We start from the raw sequence: 21,274 nt of genomic DNA, 5'->3' as shown, positions 1-21,274 counted from the left end.
TCAGGCCATTTGGCACTCAAATGACTTTCCACTATAATAAAAATCATCACTGAGTCAGTGGCTATTAAGTGCCACTCACTGTGGTACTTGCATTACCTCTTACAACCCTTGCAACATGCCTATGAAGTACCATTATTTCCATTTTACAGATGAGGAAACAGAGTAAGAGTTAAGTTGCCTAATCAGGTTGACACAGCTAACAAGGCAGAAGCCAGATTTAAAGCCCTGGCAGTCTGACTTCAGAGCCTACGGCTGTAACTCACTCTAATGTTGCACTGGGCTTTATGAATGACAGCACCATTTAAGGCAGGGGACTGAACTTGGGCCAGGTTCTTTGCATCTACTCACATGGACCAAATAACCCCCAACTTGGGAATTAAAACCAGATCTTTGAAGTCCAGAGCAGCCACTCACCACTCTGAAGGCAAAAAGTGATAATGGACACTGACTTTAACACACCCAGCACCATTCCTTTGAGGAGTAACCCTGCTTTTATGGATTTGTTTGCTGAAAGACAGTTTCTGGAACAAATGATGAAAATAATTCTGCTTCATAATAAAGAAAAAACTAATTCTTTTGCATACATCTCTGTAAAACACGTAACAAGCCATTTATTGATTTCAAAAAAGAGAGCAAGAGAAAAGAAGAGAGAAATGAAAAAACAACATGTTTCAAATGCAGATCACTGATGACTGAACTGCAAGTCAAGAACACCCAACTGATGGTCATATGCTCCTGTCTTCCCACAGTGCTCCTTTCTCTCCAATGCAAACTTGATGATAGTCATGGGGCCATGATAATTCCGGATTCAAAAACAGAAGAGTAACACTCGTCCTAAGAGGTCCTCAAGTGTCTGGCCTGAGAAAGTTCCTCTACCCTTAATGGGATTCTGCGTCTCATCTGTGCATTAAAAGGGAACACTGCTAGCAACCAATAATGTAGAGGTTCCACAAAACACACCATTGAAGAATGGTTGCAGAAAATATGAGTAACCATGCCTCCCCCACAGCCCACCCCCCACACACATACTCCAGCCAGGTTTCCATTATAACTCTTTTCCACACCCCATAAGATGCCATTTGACCCAAGACATGGTCAAACTCCAAAGAGTTATAGCAGACTAAATACCACAAACACATGTGCCTGCTCCAGCAATCCTAGATCCACTAACTTGATCCCAGGAAACCATTCTGCATTACAGAGGTGGACAGTAAGGAGAAGAGTAAAGACATTTGTGCTTCCTTTGGACCCCTTGAAGAGGGGCTGATATATGCTTAAAGATAACCTGGCAGAAGAAATCCAATTTCGTTCAAATGATTTTGAATTATAAAAAAATACTTTTTTAAAAGACTGTTTAACTACTCACAAGGCTGCAAACTCTTTGGAAGTGTTTACACCACAAAAAGGTGCTTGAGTTTGTTCCAGGTATTATTATAAACTTCTCTTCAGCCCAATCAAAGGTATGGTTTTTGCAGCTTTCACAGGCTGATGTCCTCCAGGCTTACTGCCTGTACTTGTATCAAGAGAGGACTTTCCTGGCCATCCTCCTCCACTACTATCTCTCCACAAAGCCAGACTTCGCTGTGCCTGTGGTGCATTCACTCTCTTATAACCTGCCTAGAATAAGCTCCAGATTTCTCCAAGACAGATCACCCAGTTATGCTTCAGAAGATCAGAGAACTGACACCTAAGGCCCAAATGTTCCTCCAAAACTTGCCAAGTCTACTTGGCAGAAGCCAGGCCATGGTCCCCACAGAGTGTTATAAAGCTATGTTAGTGACAGAATGGTTTTTGGTTGTTGTTGTTAATTTCTTCTGCTCTGGAAACAAATACTCTGATGAAGTGAGGTGGTTCAATGCTTGATTTTCCATTTGGACAGGTGGCGTTTCTTTGAAACAGATGCTGTTTGTTGGCTGTCACTGCATGTTTGGGGGTGGGAGAGGGGCTGTTATGTTTCTCGAGCCCTCAGGTTGTGGATAAAGACCTATGCAGCCAATGCCAGTCACTAGGGAAAGGCAACTGGTAAATCTACTAATTATGATCTATTGGCCCTTTTAGTGCCAACTTAATGTATCTTGCTAGCCTAAACTGAAATGTCTTCTCTTTATTATGATGAACACTTCCTTCTATGTGTTCAAACTTCCTAAGTAAGGGGGCATAGCCCATGTTTTATAAGCCCATGAAAGAATCCATACCAGATTGACCTCAGTTGAAATGTCACCTAATGATTCTCTTTCACAAACTATCTACCAGGAGTTTAACAGATTTGCTAAGAGTTAGACCCTAATCAGGACATTGGTCAAAGTCTGGTCTTTAACTGTGACCGTGGTTACATGGAGTCTTCTTTGGTCTCTGTGATCATGACATGTTTGTCTTCTGTCACGTGTCTTGTTTACGCCAGATGTATGGGCCAAGGGGGCAGGAGTACAGTACAACTTCACCCAGCAGCTTACTGGGTAATGGACACCCAGGAAGGTCTGAGACCCACTCCCTGTGCTTTCCATTTAGCTTCACCGATTGGTTTCCAAATATCTTCTCACACAAAGCACTGTGCATAATGCTGCAGGGAATGGTAGTGAGAGACGCAATCCCAGTACTTAAATAATGCATCATCAAGTACGGCTCATGAGCAGAATTATGTAGATACCTATTATCCTACCAATGCCATAAAAGAGTCAGAAACACTCAAAAAAAGGAGTGTCCAGAGCTCAAAAAAAAAAAAAAAACACTCAAAAAGAATTGCAGATTCTTCCACCACTGGAAGAATTGTGGAAGAATGGTGGAAGAATTGTGATAGATGGGAAGTGGGGAGAGGATGCTTCATATTAGGGGCTGAAGGAGAAAAGACAGCAAATGCAGAAATGGAAAAAAAAAAAAACATGGGGCTTGTTTGCAGGAATGACAAGGGGTCCACTTTAACCAGAGAATTCATTAATAGGTAGGAGTGATTGGCTGTGGTCATATTGTGAAGAATCTCAAATGTCTCTGCATGTTTTACTATGTCTGTAGGAGCCACTGAAGGTCATTGACAGGGAGGGACATGATCAGACAGGCTCCCGGAGATTACCCTGGCAATGGTTTGCAATGTGCATCAGAGAGAGGAGGATCACAGGCAAGGAAGTCATTTAGAAAGCTGTTGTGGTCATCTTGGTAGGAGGTAATGAATGTGGTCATGAGTTACAATGGGATGCAGACATGTGGGAGAAGTGGTGGACTCTTTGTTCATCACTAGTCATATCCTTCACTTTAAAGCTGGAAAGTTTGGAAAAGAAGTCTGTTACATAAGCTTTCTGGGACTTTTGTGCTCCTGCCTAAGGCTTGACTGCGTACAAACTGATTTTGGCAAGGACAGAAAATGGGAAGATATGGGATTTACCTCCCAAACAGAATAGTTGCTGCCACCTCAGTTTTACCTCTGAAATGCCTACCTGGTTAAGAAAGGCATCCCTGGAAGGGACACAAGCTTTCCAGTACACCAGCAAGAATGATGAAGGCCGTTGATCACCTTTAGTTACTCCCTGCTGCATTGGCTATATCTGGCCTTTATCAATTTTTTAGTATGACACGAGCCCAGAATTGTTCATCACCATTTTAGCCTCACTGGCATTCCCATTGAGTATATTTTTTATCTCTTCACACAACCCTGTGCTGGAAAATAATCTAGCAAGAGTTGCTTGTGCATATTCGCATCTGGCTAAAGAAAAGAAGGGTGGTTAAGGCTGTGAGTCAGGAAGAGGTATCACCAAGGTTTTGTAGGGAAGGCTCTCATTTTCGGGAACTGAGAGTTTCCTCCTAGTTGCTTATCCCTGACGCTGGGATGATAAAACATGCTTGTATCTTCCATGAGGTCCAGTAGGCCTTCCCTGAGAACCTCTTTTCTTTTTTTTTTTTTTTTTTGCCTAATGCTCACCTGAGTGTTACAGAAAGCCATAGAGAGTTCTCTTCTTTTAGAGAATCACATTGACCCAGAAAATAATTAGGAAACAAATAAGCAAGTGCCTTTTTGTGTGGCATTGAGTCGATTGCTCTAAAGAGCCCTTCCCAACTTCAGTGTGTATCAAAATTACTCAGGGGAGCTGGTTTAAAATGCCCCTTCCTAGACTCCAATCCTTGAGACTTCTGATTTTGCAGATCCAGGAATACGCAATTTGAACAAGTCCCCCAGGTGTCTCTGTTCTAAGTAAACAGCAGTCCACTCTGGGAACGAGGGCTAGAAGAGGTCAGGGAGGTGACGTGCGTGCGTGTAGTCTGAGGAGGCAGAACATGAGGAGGAGGCTCTGAAGGAGCAGGGGGATGGATATGATGGGGGGTGACCAGGAATCCTCATGGAATGGTTCACAATCACAACTCCTGGAGTCAGATCACCTCCAGTCAAGAGTTTGACCTCACTGGGTAAGTCACTAGAACTTCATAAGCCTCTGTCTTCTTATCTGAAAAACTGGAATAATAATTTTGTGCAGCTGCTTTGACGATCTGATGAAATAGCATGAAGTGCCTGTTACAGAAGATACTTACTAGTGTTCATTTTCTACCACTCTCCTCCTCCCATTAGACCTACCAAAAAGACACTTTTGAGCCAAAGAACTTATTCTTTTCTTTTTTGTAAAACCAACTGTGTTCATCAGAAATGCACGTGAGCCCCACCCTCATCCCCCTCACATACACTGGCTGCATTAGAAATAAAATGTCTCTGAGAACAATTTGTGGTCCTCGCCCACAGAGAACATGCTAAAAAATAAAACCCTAATATTTCTTTTTCTCCCTCCCTCCCACCCTCACAAGTAACAGCCTGTCTTCCCATAGTATAATACTGGTGCAGAGCCTGCTGTTGATAAATACAGTATGTCCCAGGGAAATGACAGTCCCTTTCAATTGGTCCTTACCTCCTGATGGGTAGCCAGGGATGCTTGTTGTCATGGTAACCCCATGAACTCTGTGACCCAGGTCGGGCCTGATCAGAGACAAAGCCCTCTGAGTGGAGAGGCTGGATTTACTTGTGTCCTCAGAAGAGCTGGAGAGAAAGGAAGAGAGAGAGGAAATTGGGGGATAAAAAGGGAGATAGAAAAAAATGGGAGGGAGGTTGGGAGTGAGGGAGGTTGGAAGGGAGAGACAAAGGAAGGAGGGAGGCAGAGAGGAGAGAGAGAGAGAGAGAGAGTATGTGTGTGTGTTTCAATAGAGACTGGAGGTTTGCAAAGGAGAGCTGCATCAATTCAGGAGCTTTCTCAGGTCAAGATGCATTACACCACGCGTGTAATGCACGTGGGATGCATTATGGAGAGTACCGAGAAAGCTTCCTAAGAGACTGGTGCAGTAGTCTGGTGCAAAAGTCCAGACAAAGGAGTGGCAAGCGCTTTATTTAGTATTTTAGGGGTGATGGTAAGACTTGTTGTTAATATTATTGAGCACTGACTTATCTCAGGCACTCCTAAGAAGTGATGTGCATTATCTTATTTAATCCTAACAACACCGTGGAGGTAATATTGTTTTCTTCTTCATCACATAATTCAACCTGATTCCAGACCTCTTCTCACTCATTAAGCAAGAATGCCCTCTCAAAGATATAAGGAGGTAAATTATGAGGAAGGGATGATTATTCAGATAATAAAGATTATTTAATCCCCACCCCCCACCACACACACACGCGCACGCGCGCGCACACACACACACACATAACATTGGTCCTATCCAACTAATATACAAATAAGAAAACAGATTTCATAAGGGAAATGGCTTGCTTTCTGCTCTATTTGAATTCCCTAGGGAATCCTTGCTTGACTCTGCACCATTTGTATTTGTTGGGGACAAGGAACCTCTCCAGGCTCAGAGTCATACCACAGGCGGATGTCTTACCCTATACCTACATAAAAATGCAAAACTGTACATCTGATGCATATTAAGGTTCCCCTGCTTGCCCATGACAGATTGAAGCAAAAACATTCCTGAAGGTTTTTATGCTCCTGAAAGTTCTATATGTTTTTTGTTTCTTTCAGCAATGAAAAACAGGTCATTTTAAACCAACTGTGCCGTAAGTTTAGAGGGTAGGGTAGGGGAGGGGAGCCTTATATCCATTTCATGCCAGTGATGTGCTGGGCAATGCATTCAGTGCCCTGTAATGGTCGTACATTAATCCTTCCCTCACCTTTTGATTTAGATATTATCATTTCCCTTTCACAGTTTAGAAAACTAAGATTCAGAGGGTAATGCTTTACCCAGGTTCTCAAAGTGATTTGTGGAACAGAGCTTAGGTACAAACCCTGATTCTGAAACCCTCATTCTTTCCACAACCCACCTCTGTGCTAATCGAGACACACATCACTGCCTTAAAAGGTGGCATCCTCAAAACATCCAGGGAAACTATCAGGGGACATGAGATGTCAGGTAGCCTCCACAAACTAAGCACTCTGTCTTGAAGCACTAGGCTAGGTTGCAGATCCACACTGCTAATTTATTTTGGAGGATCCTGGTGAAATCACAAAGACAAATGGGCACTAACTCTTGTTAGAGCCATTTATTTATTTATTTATTTACTTACTTACTTATTTATCTATTTATTTTTGAGATGGGGTTTCATTCTTTTTGCCCAGGCTAGAGTGCAATAGTGTGATCTTGGCTCACTGCAACCTCCGCCTCTCGGAGGTTCAAGTAATTCTCCTGCCTCAGTCTCCCCAGTAGCTGGGACTACAGGCGTGCGCCACCACACCGGGCTAATTTTGCATTTTTAGTAGAGACAGGGTTTCACCATGTTAGCCAGGCTGGTCTCAAACTCCTGACCTCATGATCCACCTGCCTCAGCCTCCCAAAGTGCTGGGATTACAGGCAATAGCCACCATGCCTGGCCTAGAGCTCCATTTTATAGTGCCTGGTTGAGAAGCTCATAAATGGCAAAGCAACACATTAAAAAGAGAAAGAGGAGGAAAGTGGTGAGAGTAAGGTGGCAGGGATGTATCTGGGAAGATGAGCAAGGGAAATGAATGGCCTTTACCTAGGTGGGAACAGCAGCTCAGTGCAGGCTGTGATTTACCCACTGAAGCACTGCTCCTCCTGCTGATATACAAATTGTATGTTGCTTTCTTTTAAGAGGCTGTCTCTGTCAAAAATAGCATCTCTTTTTTTCCTCTCTCTCCCTCCTAGCAGCAACGTAATTTCAGACTTGCTAGGTCTTTTGCGTTTTCTACGAAGGCAGCTGCTGTAATACAAAGACCACGAGAGAGACGGATTGGATATCTGTCCCAGCTCTGCCACTTGGGGCTTGTGGGTTTGGAAAGCAAATGTGCTTTGGTGTTCCTGAGACCTGAATTCAAATTCTGCCTCCCACATTTATGTCCCATGTGATCTTGAGAAAGTAGCAAGCTGCAGTATGACCCAGAAGTCAAGACTGGTATGAATCCCGGGTCTGCTGTTTAATAACAACTGTTTCTTGGACAAGTGACTTCATCTTCTTAAGACTTAGTTTGCACCAAATGTAAAAAACTGGAGGTAACTCTGGCATTTATATCTGTGGTTGTTAAATGTGGTTAGATGAGATAATACAAAGTGTTTAGCACAGTGCCTGACACATAGTAAAATGCCTGACAAGTGTTAATTATCCTTATTTAATGTCTTTGAAACTTAATTTTCTCATCTTCCAATTGAGATCTTGCTATAAGTTTCACAAGATTGTCTTGGGAATACAATGAATCCCTTATGAAGAGTTCATGCTAAGTGAGGAGTTCTTGAATATGAATCCACTTTCTTCCCCCCAGTTCTCCTTCCCTTTCAGCTTCCCTCCACACTCACCATCTCTTATGTTTGTGTGAGTATCTGACCCAAATTAGTGGTGATTACCTTCTCTGGGCTAGACCACACTAGGATTGTTAACATTGCAACATGGCAGAAATTTCAGAATACCAAATGTTCAGGTAACAGCCACACTGCATTCATCCATACGCCTGAAGGTAGAAAGTTCCAGTGTCTGAGAAGCCCAGTCTCTGAGGGCAGGCAGAAAGTAAGGGATAAGCGGTAGCCCTGAGCTGAACCCCTGCTGAGAAATTCCCAGCCATCTGTCCCTGTAACATTTTGTGAATGGCCTCACAGGCTAAGATCATGGCTTAACAATTGTATGTAATCAGCCTGTTCCTCAGAGGGAAAGGGGGCAAAAGCCCAGGTGAATCCTAACCAAAGGAACCAACCTCGTCTCACACAGTAAACCAGCAGAGTCCTCAAACAAAGAAAATCAGGCAGGGAAATTTGCATATATTATTCATCCTTCCTCAGAACAAACTTCTAGCAAATAAAAAAGAGGATAATGGCCTCTTAATTATATTCTTTATTCCCTTGTAGCTGCATTAGTCAAGCCAATCTCCCTGTGGCCCACAAACACAACTTTCCCCAACTCCTGCATCTTGGCTTGTACTGCTTCCTTCTGCCCCCTACCCATATTTCCAGGTCAATGAAGCAGAGGCCAACTCTCCCAGAGAATCTAGCAGAGAATTTAGCCTGCGGGAAACCCCTACTGATTGCTTATCACATAGACCAGTTCCTACCTAGTCAACTTCTATGTACATGGTGACTTTCCGAGCAGTTGCTGTGCCTGGTCCGTCTGATTCATGGAGAAGCAGGAAATACTAGTCCTACTATATAGACCACATAACACAAATTAAACCAGCTGACAACTTGTAGTCTCTTTGGCCATTACTAATGAACATCCTAAAGGCAAAAAATGCAAGTACATGACCATGGTCATGCAATTTAATTCTACCAACATTCCAAGTACAGTATTTTCAAAATGCCAAGTCAGTATTCTTGAGGGAAACAACGATGAATAAACTATGACATCAGCACTTCCAAGATGCATCATCTAGAGCAGGGACCACAACCTCAAACATCCCAGGGCCAGGTAAAGAAGATGAGTAAAATGGACCAGGGGTAAACCCTATGTGGTTTTCTCATTTTTAATAGAGTCATGAGCACAGACAATATTTCTCTAAGAAACAAAACCACAGTGCAAGCACTATGGTAAATAATAATTATAGTTAATATTTATTGAGCACTTGCTATCTATAGCAAGCCATCTCTAAATTCTCATATGCATTTCCTAATTTATGTAATCCTCACAAGAACCCAATGAAGTAGGTACCATTAATAATCTCATTTTACAGATAATCAATCAGTGGCACAGAGAGACTAATTAACTTGTCAGAGTTCACACAGTGAGTAAGTGGCAGAGCCAAAATTTGAACCCAGATAGTCTGAATTCATAGTCTATGCTCTTATCAATTACATAATGCTGTAAATGAAAACTGACACTGAACCTCAGCAAGATCATAGGAAATGATGAAGGCTAGTGAACAAGGGTATGTGTCTCATCTAGACAGGACAGCCTCCTCTCATTCCAGTCTAATGTTAACATGTAGGAATGTTGTCACATATTCTCGTTGTTCAAAATAAACTAGAAATCTCAATTTTTATATAAACTATACAATTTTTTTGGTAGTGATCACATTTAAGAGAAGGATAAAGGAAGGCACAACCCAGTAACAACTAACGCTAATATAAAGGAGAAAGGAAGTACCATAAAAATAGATAAATAAACAAGGCACAGTGAGGAAAACATGCAGTTAAGAATTAATATCTTGCCCGTCCCCCAGGTGAAAGCTCTAGGAAGGCCTCCAGGAGGAGGCAGCAGTCCCTGAACAGTTCCTCAACCAGTAGAGAGAACAGCCAGGAGGAAGATGGGGAGAAAGGTATTTCGGGAAAGCCACCGCAAGCATACCATACGGGAGTGAAGGGAAGGGTGATTCATGCATTCTTTTTCAATCTTTGTTGTTGCTGTTTTCAGCAGGGAATCACTTCCTCAAATAAAACCTCCCATGGAATCCCATTATAAACAAGAGATACAGTGGAGCTGCAAGAGATAAGGGGCTGGAGGTGGTTGTGGAAAGGGAGAGGAAGAAGGGAGAGTGCCAGCAGGGTCAGGCTGGAGGTGGGAGACCTGCAGGAGCCGTTTTCTTCTCTTCCTCAGGAGCCATTCTCTGCCACTGAAGGGGAGAATTCTCCAGCATGGTGATCCTGTGTATTTAAAAGTCCACAAGAAAATAATGGACCTGCTGGCCTCCTCTGCATCCTGTTCACGCAGTCCTTAGAATTGGCCCGGCTTTTCTTCCTTTCATTGAACCAGGGGTGGCTGAGATGAGACCAGTGAGCTGACTCTTGTACTGAATACTGTTTCCACTCCCTCCATTAATTGCGGGGGGACCTTCATTCATTCCCTCCGTTATCTTTTGTCAAGCATCTCCAAGGTGTCTGACACAGACCTGTGTGCCTGCTGCTGCTGACAAATGCTTCTGCATTACAGGACCAGATGTGGTTTACTGTGAGCTGCAAATGAACTGTTGACACCTGCTTCTCACAATATGGGGTGGGCTAGGTATCACACATACCTTAGAAATGCTTGCTGTCTGTAGAATTCCTGCTGGAGGAGCCAGACTTCAGATCCCTATCCAGGTCTCTGAGCTGTTTCCACCGAACTTAACCAGGTTTCTTCACAGAACCCTGAAGAAAGTTACAGGACCAGAAATAAGCATTTGCACATTTAAAACTGCTGTGCAGTTTTGAGGGGTTCAAGTAACCCCTGTGGTTTATCTCAGAAATTAAAAAGTACTACTTCATTCAACAAACATTTGTGAAGCAGCTACTGTGTTACCTATTGTGCAGTGTCCAGGGTTCTTGCCAATAGAGCTCTCAGTCAGATCAGATGAGTGGAGATGGGTAAGGGAATGATGATTTTGCTGTGATAAAGCATGCAAGTACAATGGGACCAGAAGGCTTAGTCCATTCTGCCTTGGGTCACTCCTGGAGTATTTGCAGAGAACAACACACTTTAGAAGCTTGTAAGGTGACTAGGGTTCCACAAAGTGGCGAAGTGTCCTAGGTAGTGCATGTGCCAATGTAGTGGTGAGCTTTAGTCATGCTTCCAATCCAGCTACCTGAATTTGTCCAGAATTACTCTCAAAGAACTTTCCCATCTGTCACCTCATTTGCTCCCCACTCTACAGGCAGTCAGGGCAGAAGAAGCATGCAACTATTCCCATTTTACAAATGGGAAAACTGAAGTACAGTTAGGGTCATCAACCACCCTGGTTTGCTCAGGATTTAGGGGGTTTCCAGGATGTAGAACTTTTGGTGCAAAAACCAAGACTGTCCCAGGAAAACTGGGACAGCTGGTCACCCTAATTATAGTTACATGACATGTCATATAATTTGATCAGAGATGAATGAGGAACTCAAATCACGCCTTCAGACTCTTTCCTCCACCCAGCATGAAGTGATTAAGTGAGCACTCTGTATATATCGTTTGCTTTAAAAAAAAAAAATTCCTTTGTATCATTTGTACAGTCAGACACCAAAGACAAAGCCTCTGTCTTCTGATGATTCACTGCCTGACCAGCATTTCTTCTCATAAGATCACAGAACTCTCTGTTCCTTGAGTATACTCAAGAGGGGAATGCCATCTGGAATAGTCAGGGGTGAAGGGAACTTTGATCCTACCTTAAGGAACTCGGGGATGTCTGCATTGTAATTGAAACTCCTGATATAACCCCACTATTTTCTTCTGCTTGGTCACTGGATAACCTCTCCCAGTTCCCTCATCACCCCAACCTACTGAGTTAGCAGAGTCCTATTGGGCCTTAGCTGTCTGCCCAGTCAGTTTACCTTAAATGGTCCACACAGCCAATGATGTCATAGACTGGACTAAAGACAGAGGAGGACTTTGAGACCGTTGTCCAAAGGAAGCCATTAAGAGAGTGCATCCAGGACCCAGGCCCATCAGTACTAGTCCTACCTAAATGCAGCCACGCTTTTCCTCAGCAGTGGCAGGGTAAATGAGCTTTGGTTCCTACTGAGGCTCTGGTCCCCATTACCAGCAAAAGAACCCTGGCTTGGCCTTGGAAAAGAAGCAGAAAAATCCACCCAGAGAAGGTTTCTCTGTCATCCCCTCAAAATGGTTTTTATTCTCCACAGGCCTATGTGTGACAGACCGTGGAAGATTGCTTAGTTCAGGGAGAAGTGTAAAAAGAGAGAGGAGGAAAAGGTGATCTGGACCTTCTTCGCAGAGAGAGGACTCTGCGCCCCTGAACCCTCAAGCCCCATGGAAGGAAGAATTAGAAGGACCATGCTCACTTGTGCACTGACCCTTAATACACTGCAAGCAAATTCTCACCCTAAATAGCCCCCATAAATGTGTTTAAACTTTGCTCATCAATACCTGTTCTCCCCTCTTAAGGGTGGATGAGGAGTTCCTTGAAGGCCCTTCCCCTAGAATCCCAGCGGATCCCAAGCTACAGATATCACGTGTCAGTAAAATTACCAAAAAAAAAAAAATGGTAAAATGTGGACACTTGACAATATTTTATATTGCCAGGAAAAGACAAAGGAAACAAAAAAATTACCATCTCTCATTAATATCATTTAATAACAGAAGAAATACATTAACACTAAAAATTAATGAAGGAAACAATCAATTACGAACAAAAATCTGTCCTTTAAGTGGAAAAGTTCAACGTCCTGAAAACTCACTACACAACCCTTATCTTTCCTTCTTTTCCCATTGATGAGTGAAAACTATCACAAACCAGTTCCAGCTCATTGGGTGAGCCCTTTGGGAACTGATTTAAAGCCCTTTGGGAGCTGATTTAATCCCATCTAGCTCGTGAATTTCCTCCATGTTGTTCCTGAAAAACAGTTGTCCCATGAACAATGTCCCACCAAATCACACTTTTAAAGTAGCAATTACCAGAGGGCACTAATAATTCCAGGTTTGCCATCATATTAAGCAGCAATCTGTGTCCCTGTGGTTTTGTCTCCCTGATCTAATTCTACTCTCTGGCATCTCAGGGAATAATTCTAGTTCCTCTTCCACTGACAACCAACCTCAAGTTTCCATGTGAGTCCTGCTTGCTTTGAAGTGGCCCACCATCTCCATGATCCCTGGATCCAGGGTTAAAATTTTCAACCTTGTCTCTTCCTCTCATATGAGCCATTTTATTTTTCGGTTAATTGGTATATATTTGCTTACAACTGACTGTATCATTCACTCTGCTGAGTGTAGATGGGCTGCTGATCTGAGGCCTCTCTCTGTTTAAAAACCTCCCATATCTCGCCTGCCCATGGGTAAAGTGTTGATGTTCTAGCATAGCATTCAAGGAAGTTCACAATTAGGACTCTGTCAGCTGTTCTAACCTCATCTCCCTGAAGTTCCCCTCATCATGACCACACTCCCCAGGTGGAGACTTTGCCCTTTTCACAGAACACTCCCTAAAGGTTTTCTAACTTCCACCCACTGTCAGAATTCACCTCTCTCCTTTTTTGGTGCTTCCATAACCCTTTATTTTAAAATCTGATACAGTCTTTCATGAACTATTGAGAAACATTTCTGCCTCACATACTTGATTGCATGGTCCTTAAAGGAAGAGGTTTACAACTTCTTCAAGTTGTTATTCCTAGTAAGTACCTACAATGATTAAATTTAATTGATCTTCATAAATGTTTGAAGTGTTGACCCAAAGACACTAACTCTTTACTCTGTAGGCCTTATAATCAAGTTGAAGACTAAGACCAATATACATCAAATAGCAGTAGGCGATGCAGTGAACTGACTGCTAGATGCCAGGCAAGCTTAAAGGAAAGGTCAATGAGAAATGAAGTGTTCAAGGGCAGATTCAAGGAAAACATGGGGAGCACTGCAGAGCAACCAGGCCTTAAAAGAGAAGTTAAGGAGAACAGCAAGAAGCAAGCACACAGGAGCAGGCAGAGGCACACTGATTGAGAAAGTAGGATGCCCAGCAGCCTGGTCTGATTAAATTTGAAGTTGCCTTTGTGGGAGGAGAAGCAAAGCATATTATCATAGGCTGGGTAGAATTCCAAAGGTCATTTTATCCAACATTCCTCAGATGCTTAAACTCAAGGTTTCAAAACCAGAAGTGGAAGTGTAGACAATTGCTACAGAATTGAAGCCCAATATTCCATCCTTTGCTTTTCATAAGTTGAGACACAATTAAAATCATCTGAAATATCTCCTTGGCTGCTTTTTTCAAACTTCAATTTCTCTGCAAGTATATGATAATTGAGTTTCTTTAGAGCACAAGGCTGGACATATTGGACCTTAATGTGCACAAGGTCATCCTAGAAATCGTCTTTGGAGTACCAAATCTTTCCTCCCCAAGAGTTCCAAAAATAATTCAATATTTAGAATGCTCCCCTGGACCTACCAGTTCCAGTGGCTGAATGTCAGGGCTCAGTCATTTGAGGATTATTTTTGCTCCTTGGCCCTCTTGGGGAATAAATGCCATGCATGTCACCACGTCAGTGACTACAGGCCTGGCTTCATCCCCTGATGACCCACAGCCATCATCTCCTTTATGCCGAACATCTCTCTGAATCTTGGAATTTTCAGATGACTCTAACTTTGCCAAATTAAAACCATGCCTTATTCTTTTTTTGTTTGATTGTTTGCTTTATGTTTGTTTACTTTGCTCAGTGCCAAGCACAGAATTTAGCATAAGAAAAGTTCCACCAGAGGTTGTTTATTCAAGTAAGTAATTATTATAGCCATCCATATCTGAGCCCTTTACAAAATGTTGGCAGATTGTCCTTGCAGGTCTGTTTTATTAATCAATTTATTGACTCAAGTTTATGTATCCAGTTTGACCATCTCCTTTGACTTCCAGATGCGCCTCTTCCCAGAAAACTGATTCTCCCCTTGGACATCTCGCAGGCATCTTAAATTTAGTGCATCCACTTTGGGAGGCCAAGGCAGGCAGATCATGAGGTCAGGAGATCGAGACCATCCTGGCTAACATGGTGAAACCCCGTCTCTACTAAAAATACAAAAAATTAACCAGGCGTGCTGGCAGGTGCCTATAGTCCCAGCTACTCTGGAGGCTGAGGCAGGAAAATGGTGTGAACCCAGGAGGCGGAGCTTGCAGTGAGCTGAGATCAAGCCACTGCCCTCCGGCCTAGGTGACAAAGTGAGACTCCATCTCAAAAAAAAAAAAAAATTTTTTTTTAGTGCATCCAAAGCTGAACTCTTGGGCTTCTCCCAAATCCATCTCTTTTCAGTCTCTCTCTCATCTCCACAAATGGTTCCTCAGTCTACACAATCGCAAGGGAAAAAATCAACTCAAATCTTTCCTTCAATCCCCCATAGCCAATCTATCTCCCTTCCTCAAAATGTATCCTGAATGTATAGTCCATCTTTCTAATCCTTAATTCACTCTTGCCTGGGCTCCTCCACTGGCCTTCTCACTGGCTTCCACATTTCCCACTTGCTTCCCTTTAGTCCCTTCTCCTCCCTGCATTGGGAGAACTTTATTAACTCAGTTTAAAAGGGTCTGTCATTCCCTGGCTAAGACCCTCCAATCTCAGAATAAAATGCTAAATCCTGGCCTGCGGAGTCCCTGCCAGTCTCTCCAACCTCATCTCCCCGTAAGAATGTGATCTCTTATCACCCAATCCTCTTCTCCCTCTAATCTCTTCTTAAATGTCACTTCCTCAGACCCATGTTTCCTGACTACCTCTGACATTTTCTGTCACTTCACCTTTTGTTTCCTTTATAACACTTCACATTTTCTCTTATTGCCTGTTTCTCCAATTAGACTGTAAGCCTCACTAGGGCATGAACCATGTTTGTCTTATGCATTAGTATATACCTAGGACCTCTTTTGGTGCTAGCACGTAATAGCTGCTCAGCTATATTCAAGGTTATTAAAGTGGGTTTATGGCAAAGTATTATGGTTTCCCACTCGATGTAGATGTCCCTTCTATAAAATTAAAACAAATAATGATTTAGTCTCTTTCTGAATGCCTCCTTTGCAAGGGTTTCATCTTAAAACAGCCAATTCCATTTTCCTTTGGCTCTACTGTCATTTCTTTTCCATAATGACTTAAATGTCCTCCATGACTTTTGCCTATTGGTCATAGTTCTCCTCCTTAGGAATCCATAGTATAATTTTCTCTAAATTCTCTAAATTAATCCTTCAGATATTTGAAGGCAATTCTTATATTTGCCCTAAATCACACCTACTTCAATGTTATTCCACACATGTGATGGTTCCAGATGTATCCATATCATTCTGGTAATTGATCTCTTGACACACTCCAGTTTGTTATTGCTTCTTAAAATTGTTGTCTAACAATGAGTGCCAGACTCCAAAGGAGATGGGACAAGTTCATAATGGAAGACCATCACCTTCCTTCGTATGATTCTAATGCTTGTTTTGATATTTTATTTATATATATATATATATATATCCCCTACATGTATGATATATAAATATATATGTTGTGTGTATATATGATAAATATATGTAATTATCAACAGCATTCTGAGCTCATGAAATTAAAACAATTTCCAAGTCATTTTATTTAGACATTTCTTTAAAATATGTAAGGCTGAACTTAATTAACACTAATCTATGAAGAATATCCAATTAACTGCAGTGGGCAACTGACTTCCACTTTCAGGAGAAAGAAAATAAAGTAATCTCAGAAATCTTTTTTGTTAGTCTGTAAAATAATTTCCAGGTAAAATCTAGAGCTTAATCCATATGTTGTGCCATCTTTTACTTTCCCACTCCTCTGATCCTAGGTAAGTTAGAGCTTATGAGTATTTGCTGAGCTTCTGTTATGGGTCCAGTGTATGTTATAATCTCTTTTACACATAGGAATCTGAGGTTTAGAGAAGTTTATTGATTTGCCCAATGGCACACTGTAAGTGCTGGGGCTAAGATTTAAACTCAGGTCTCCTAATTCAGATGTTCAGTTCTATGGTAATCGTAATATTGTTGTTGTTATTATTTATCACAAATAGTAGTAGCTAAGTCGGTTCATGAAATAGCTCATTGACAGTCCATTGGATAATTCTGAGTTGGAACTTCTATTATCTCATTTGACAGGTGGAGACACTGAAGCTCAGATGGCTGACATAGATTAGCCTAGGGCTAGTTGTAGTTAGTTAAAGTGAGAATTTCCCAGTACGGGGGGTTTTCATTCAGAGCAAGGCTAACCCCAGAGATGGTCCCTGAGGGCAAGTGGAAAATCTGAAGCCACAGGAGACAGGTAGGAGACTAATGCATTTGGAAGAAGCTTATAACAAAAAGAACACTCACTTGCTTGGAATACCCACATATTCTCTGAAGACATTTTGGTCTTTGAGGTTCATCCCATTCTGTTTTAATTTTTTCGAGACAAAAAATGACCAATCTCTTATTTGCATATTCAAGCATTCTTAATGAGTCACTAAAACTCTTGTTTTTCATAACTCTCCTTTTATTAAAAAGATAATTTTCTGGTCCATCAGAATTGGTCTTATAAAAGAATTTAAACAATATATTCCCTTCATAATTTAGCACCAGGAAAACTGGCAATTTTTATAATAGAAAGATGGCCTTACTTTGCTAACCAATTACAACCCAAGTTGAAAGTTTTTCCTCAAAATCCTTTCCTCATAAAAATAACAATAATGATATTAACCAGGTACCACTGAAGTTGGTCCTCTTGTACCCATTTCTGTGAACAAGACACATGAACACTGGCTTGAGAGACAGTTGGTGAGCTCCACTTGAACCTTGGGGAAGAGAACAGAACATTCCACATTGACCTTAATGAGTTGTTCCTAGGTAGGCATGATGAAAATGCAAAACTGAACCCCAGATCTAGCCAACTGAAAGACATTGATTTTTCTAGAACAGCATCTTCCAAACACCAGTCTGTGGACCAGTCACTGCTTGCCAAAGACAAAGTTCTCACCAGCGTGAGGTAAAATGAGGAAAATAACAGCAATGTGTCTAAATTCATCCAACCTAAAGACTTCCTTTTATTCTGCAAGGTTGTCCTTCCTATTTCTTTGATTATTTGAGCATCTTCACTTCTATAAAAGGAAGTTGCCAACAGATGGTAGTTGTTCTCTTTAAACATTTCTACTTAGTCAAGTTAACATTTAACACACACCTATGTTGGTCCTCCCACACCCACTTTACTTTTTTCTTATCTGTGAAAACTAGATGTTTGGAAATTACTGCTAGCCTAAGGGATAGCCTCTGCTATTCCAGACGCCTGGATTTTCCAAGGGTCCTGGCCTTTTCAAATGTAATATTTTATAAAGGAAATATGTTTTAATCAAACTCACATCTTTAACTTTTGTTTTGAACATGTGAAATACAACCTTTTCTGGATAACTCTATCATGATCAATAATCAGTGGCATTGGATTAGAATACAGTGAATCTGCTGTAGGGCAAATATCACAGGGCAGTTTTCTAGAACCAAAATCGCCCCCAGGCCACCATTCTTTTAGCACCATCATTTTCGTCTTCTTAAAAAAAAAAAGAAGAAGACGACCAGGCAATGTGGCTCATGCCTGTATCCTAGCACTTTGGGAGGCCAAGGCAGGAGGATTGCTTGAGGCCAGGAATTTGAGACCATCCTGGGCAACATAGTGAGACCTTATCACTACCCAAAAAAAAAAAAAAAAATTTGATAGAAAAGAAAAAACCTGCTTTGGCTCCTTCCTTGTTGTCAAGTTGTGAATTAGCATCTTACGAAATGGCATAAGATGAGGCTTTTCTTATTTGCTGACTTCGTTCTGCTTGGGCTTAGAGAATGGAGATTCTTGGGTATTAAACTATGTGCAAAGTAGAAGTTTAAAAAGGACTGAGTAGTGGGGGTGGGGAAGATCTAAATGAGCACAGGCAAGGATCATACAGTACCCCACCTGTACTCAGTGTAAAAAGCACAATGGTTACACGCATGGCCTGAGTGACAGCCTGGGGCAAGTTAAGTGTTTATCCGTAAAATAGAAGTAGTAAAAATGACAACCAAATAGGCATATAAGAATTAAATGAAATAGAGCATGTAAAGGGCTTAGTACAATACCTGGCCCACAATAGGCCCTCAGTGAAATAAATATTAGCTACAATGATTACCTTATAGCCCTGTGCATTTTCTTTGCTCACTTTCTGGTCCTTTTCTGTTGTATTCTAGATAGGTGAGTTTACCAAATAGCTGAGACACATAGGTTATAGATACATAGGTGATATTGCATTTAGATTTTGGCCATTCATTTGTTCATTTGGCAAAAAAAAAAAAAAAAGTACACGGCATGGAGCATGCTGTAATAAATGTTGTACTCCTACACTGCATGGAATATCCCATACTAAATGGTTTGGGGAAGGATCTAAAATCACAAAGAACATAGCTCCAGGGAACTAACTGTCTGTTTGAGGAGACCCAGCCAACACACCAATGAGCTAGAACAGCATTGTAGCATAAGAGATAAAGTCAAGTCCAGAAGATCTTCCAGAAAGGAGAACATTTTGAGGTGAAATTTAATTAAATACCTTTTTTAGACAGTTCCTTGTTTGACCTAATTGTGAGATCATGAGCCCACCAATGTAGGACATAAATTCCTCCTACCTTACCCATTGTGAGAGATGCTCTGTGAGGATTGTTTACTTTCTCTAAACACTTCTTCACACTATTGACCCCAAACTGAATTCTTTGCCTGAATGGAACAGTGAGGACTTTATTTCTAGTACAGAAAAGTGGTCTTATAGTTCACAGCAAAAATGAGAATTAGAACCTTGGGAACCCCAACCTTTGTTCTCTGTTTCACTTGGTCCCTATAGCTTCCCTTGCTGTGCCCAGTTCTCTTGCGTCCCTGCACTGATACCCCTTCCTCTCCCACTTTGAGTCTTTCTACATACATTTCCTTAAAATGGAGAGGTAGAGGAGACAAGAGAAGGAAAGGTAACGAAACAGAGGTAGTGGCTATCTACTTACCCTAGCATTGAGCCTCTTTCAGGAAAAAAATGTCCTTTGTGTGTTATTCAGGCACAAAGATCATTTTAGCTTTCTTTCTTCCTTTCTTCCTTCTTTCTGTCTCTCTCTCCTTTCTTTCTTTCTTTTGAGAGGGAGAAAGAGGAGAGAGGAAGAAAGAGAGAGAGAGAGAGACAGAGAGAGAGAGAGGAGTACTGGCCCATAAAGGTATCTAAAAGACTAAAGAGTGCATTTCTGGGATCTGTTAACAGAAATTGTTTTCCCAGCTTGAAAATTGCCACATTTAAAATCCCAATGTGGGGTAAGCGAAATCATAAATATGAACTTCTTTTCAGACAGCAAACCAGCATTTGGAGTCTCTCTCCTTGCCTTCAGGGATCCATATGCCACAGTCTAGTTAGCTGCCCAGAGACTGACAAGCATAAATAAAAGGTAATGGTTATAGTAAACAGAGTTTCTGTGAGTCAAAAGTGTTTCTCAGGGAGGGATCAACATGCCTCTGATCACACTAGAGTCACCAAATAGCCAAGGTTCAGCTCTTTTAAAAACAAACAAATAACGAAGACAATGAAAATAAAAATGTTTGCCGTGTCAACTGTCTACATTCAGCAGTGGAATGGAATAGGCACCTGGGGTTCATAAGAGTAAAAGGGTCAAGCCACGGGGAGCAGTCTGAGTTTGATGGTTTATTTGCCTTCCATCAGTGCTCCTTGCCACCTACCATTGAGGACATCCTCCTTCATCTCATTACTGCCTCATGATGGTCTGTGAACCCATATCACCTAAGTTAAGTAAACATTGACCTCAACTTAAGGTGATATCATCATCAGAGTAATCCTTAGGAGAAAGCAGATAAATAGAAGATGAGGCATGTTATGTCCTGAAAGATGGTCAACTCCTTGTCTAAAGAACTAGGTTAGATGTTGAAGGATGAGGTGACAAACCCAGTCAACAAAATTGTTCCAGTCAAACTAGCTCATGTACCAATGGACCCAGCACATAAACCCTTATAAGTCACACTTGAGCAGGGTCTCAGAGGGCAAGTGAGGAGTTGTCCATAGAGAAATTTAGATGGACTCCCTTGGCCCTTGCAGATGGCCCTGGATATGTTATATGTACATGTTGTCATTGATGTGGCCAGAAACTCTTGCCTTGGGATTTGTTGAATACTAACTTGACTTATTGGAGCAGGTGTCTGTGGTCCTCCAAAGCTGTCAACTATTGAGCATGGTGATTCCAACTAAGAGTTTCATAATCCTCACTGCCTTTCTCTTTTAAGCCTAAACAGCAGTCATGTAAACGAAGTGAGATTGTTCTGAAAGCCTCAGAAAAATGACTCAACCATTGCCTTCTGATGAATCCGTTTTCCTCTGTCCTGAAATGTCTGAAGTGTTTAACTACATCTTAATCTGACTCTGTCCTCTTCTACTTCTTAGGTTTTCCTGAAATTTGCCTAATTGTTT

The 21,274-nt window shown here is 41.7% G+C and overlaps 1 protein-coding gene across 1 annotated transcript in view; it reads left to right on the top strand.

Annotated features, from left to right (window-relative positions):
- GRIA1 (glutamate ionotropic receptor AMPA type subunit 1) overlaps nucleotides 1-21,274 on the top strand; it is a 332,303-nt gene that overhangs the window by 291,552 nt on the left and 19,477 nt on the right. The gene's annotated exons all lie outside the window — the stretch shown is intronic.

The sequence above is a fragment of the Piliocolobus tephrosceles genome, chromosome 4 (assembly GCF_002776525.5).
Source record: "Piliocolobus tephrosceles isolate RC106 chromosome 4, ASM277652v3, whole genome shotgun sequence".
Classification (NCBI taxonomy): domain Eukaryota; kingdom Metazoa; phylum Chordata; class Mammalia; order Primates; family Cercopithecidae; genus Piliocolobus; species Piliocolobus tephrosceles.
The sequence above is the reverse complement of the archived record's forward strand: the minus strand, read 5'-3'. Positions and strand labels throughout refer to the sequence as shown.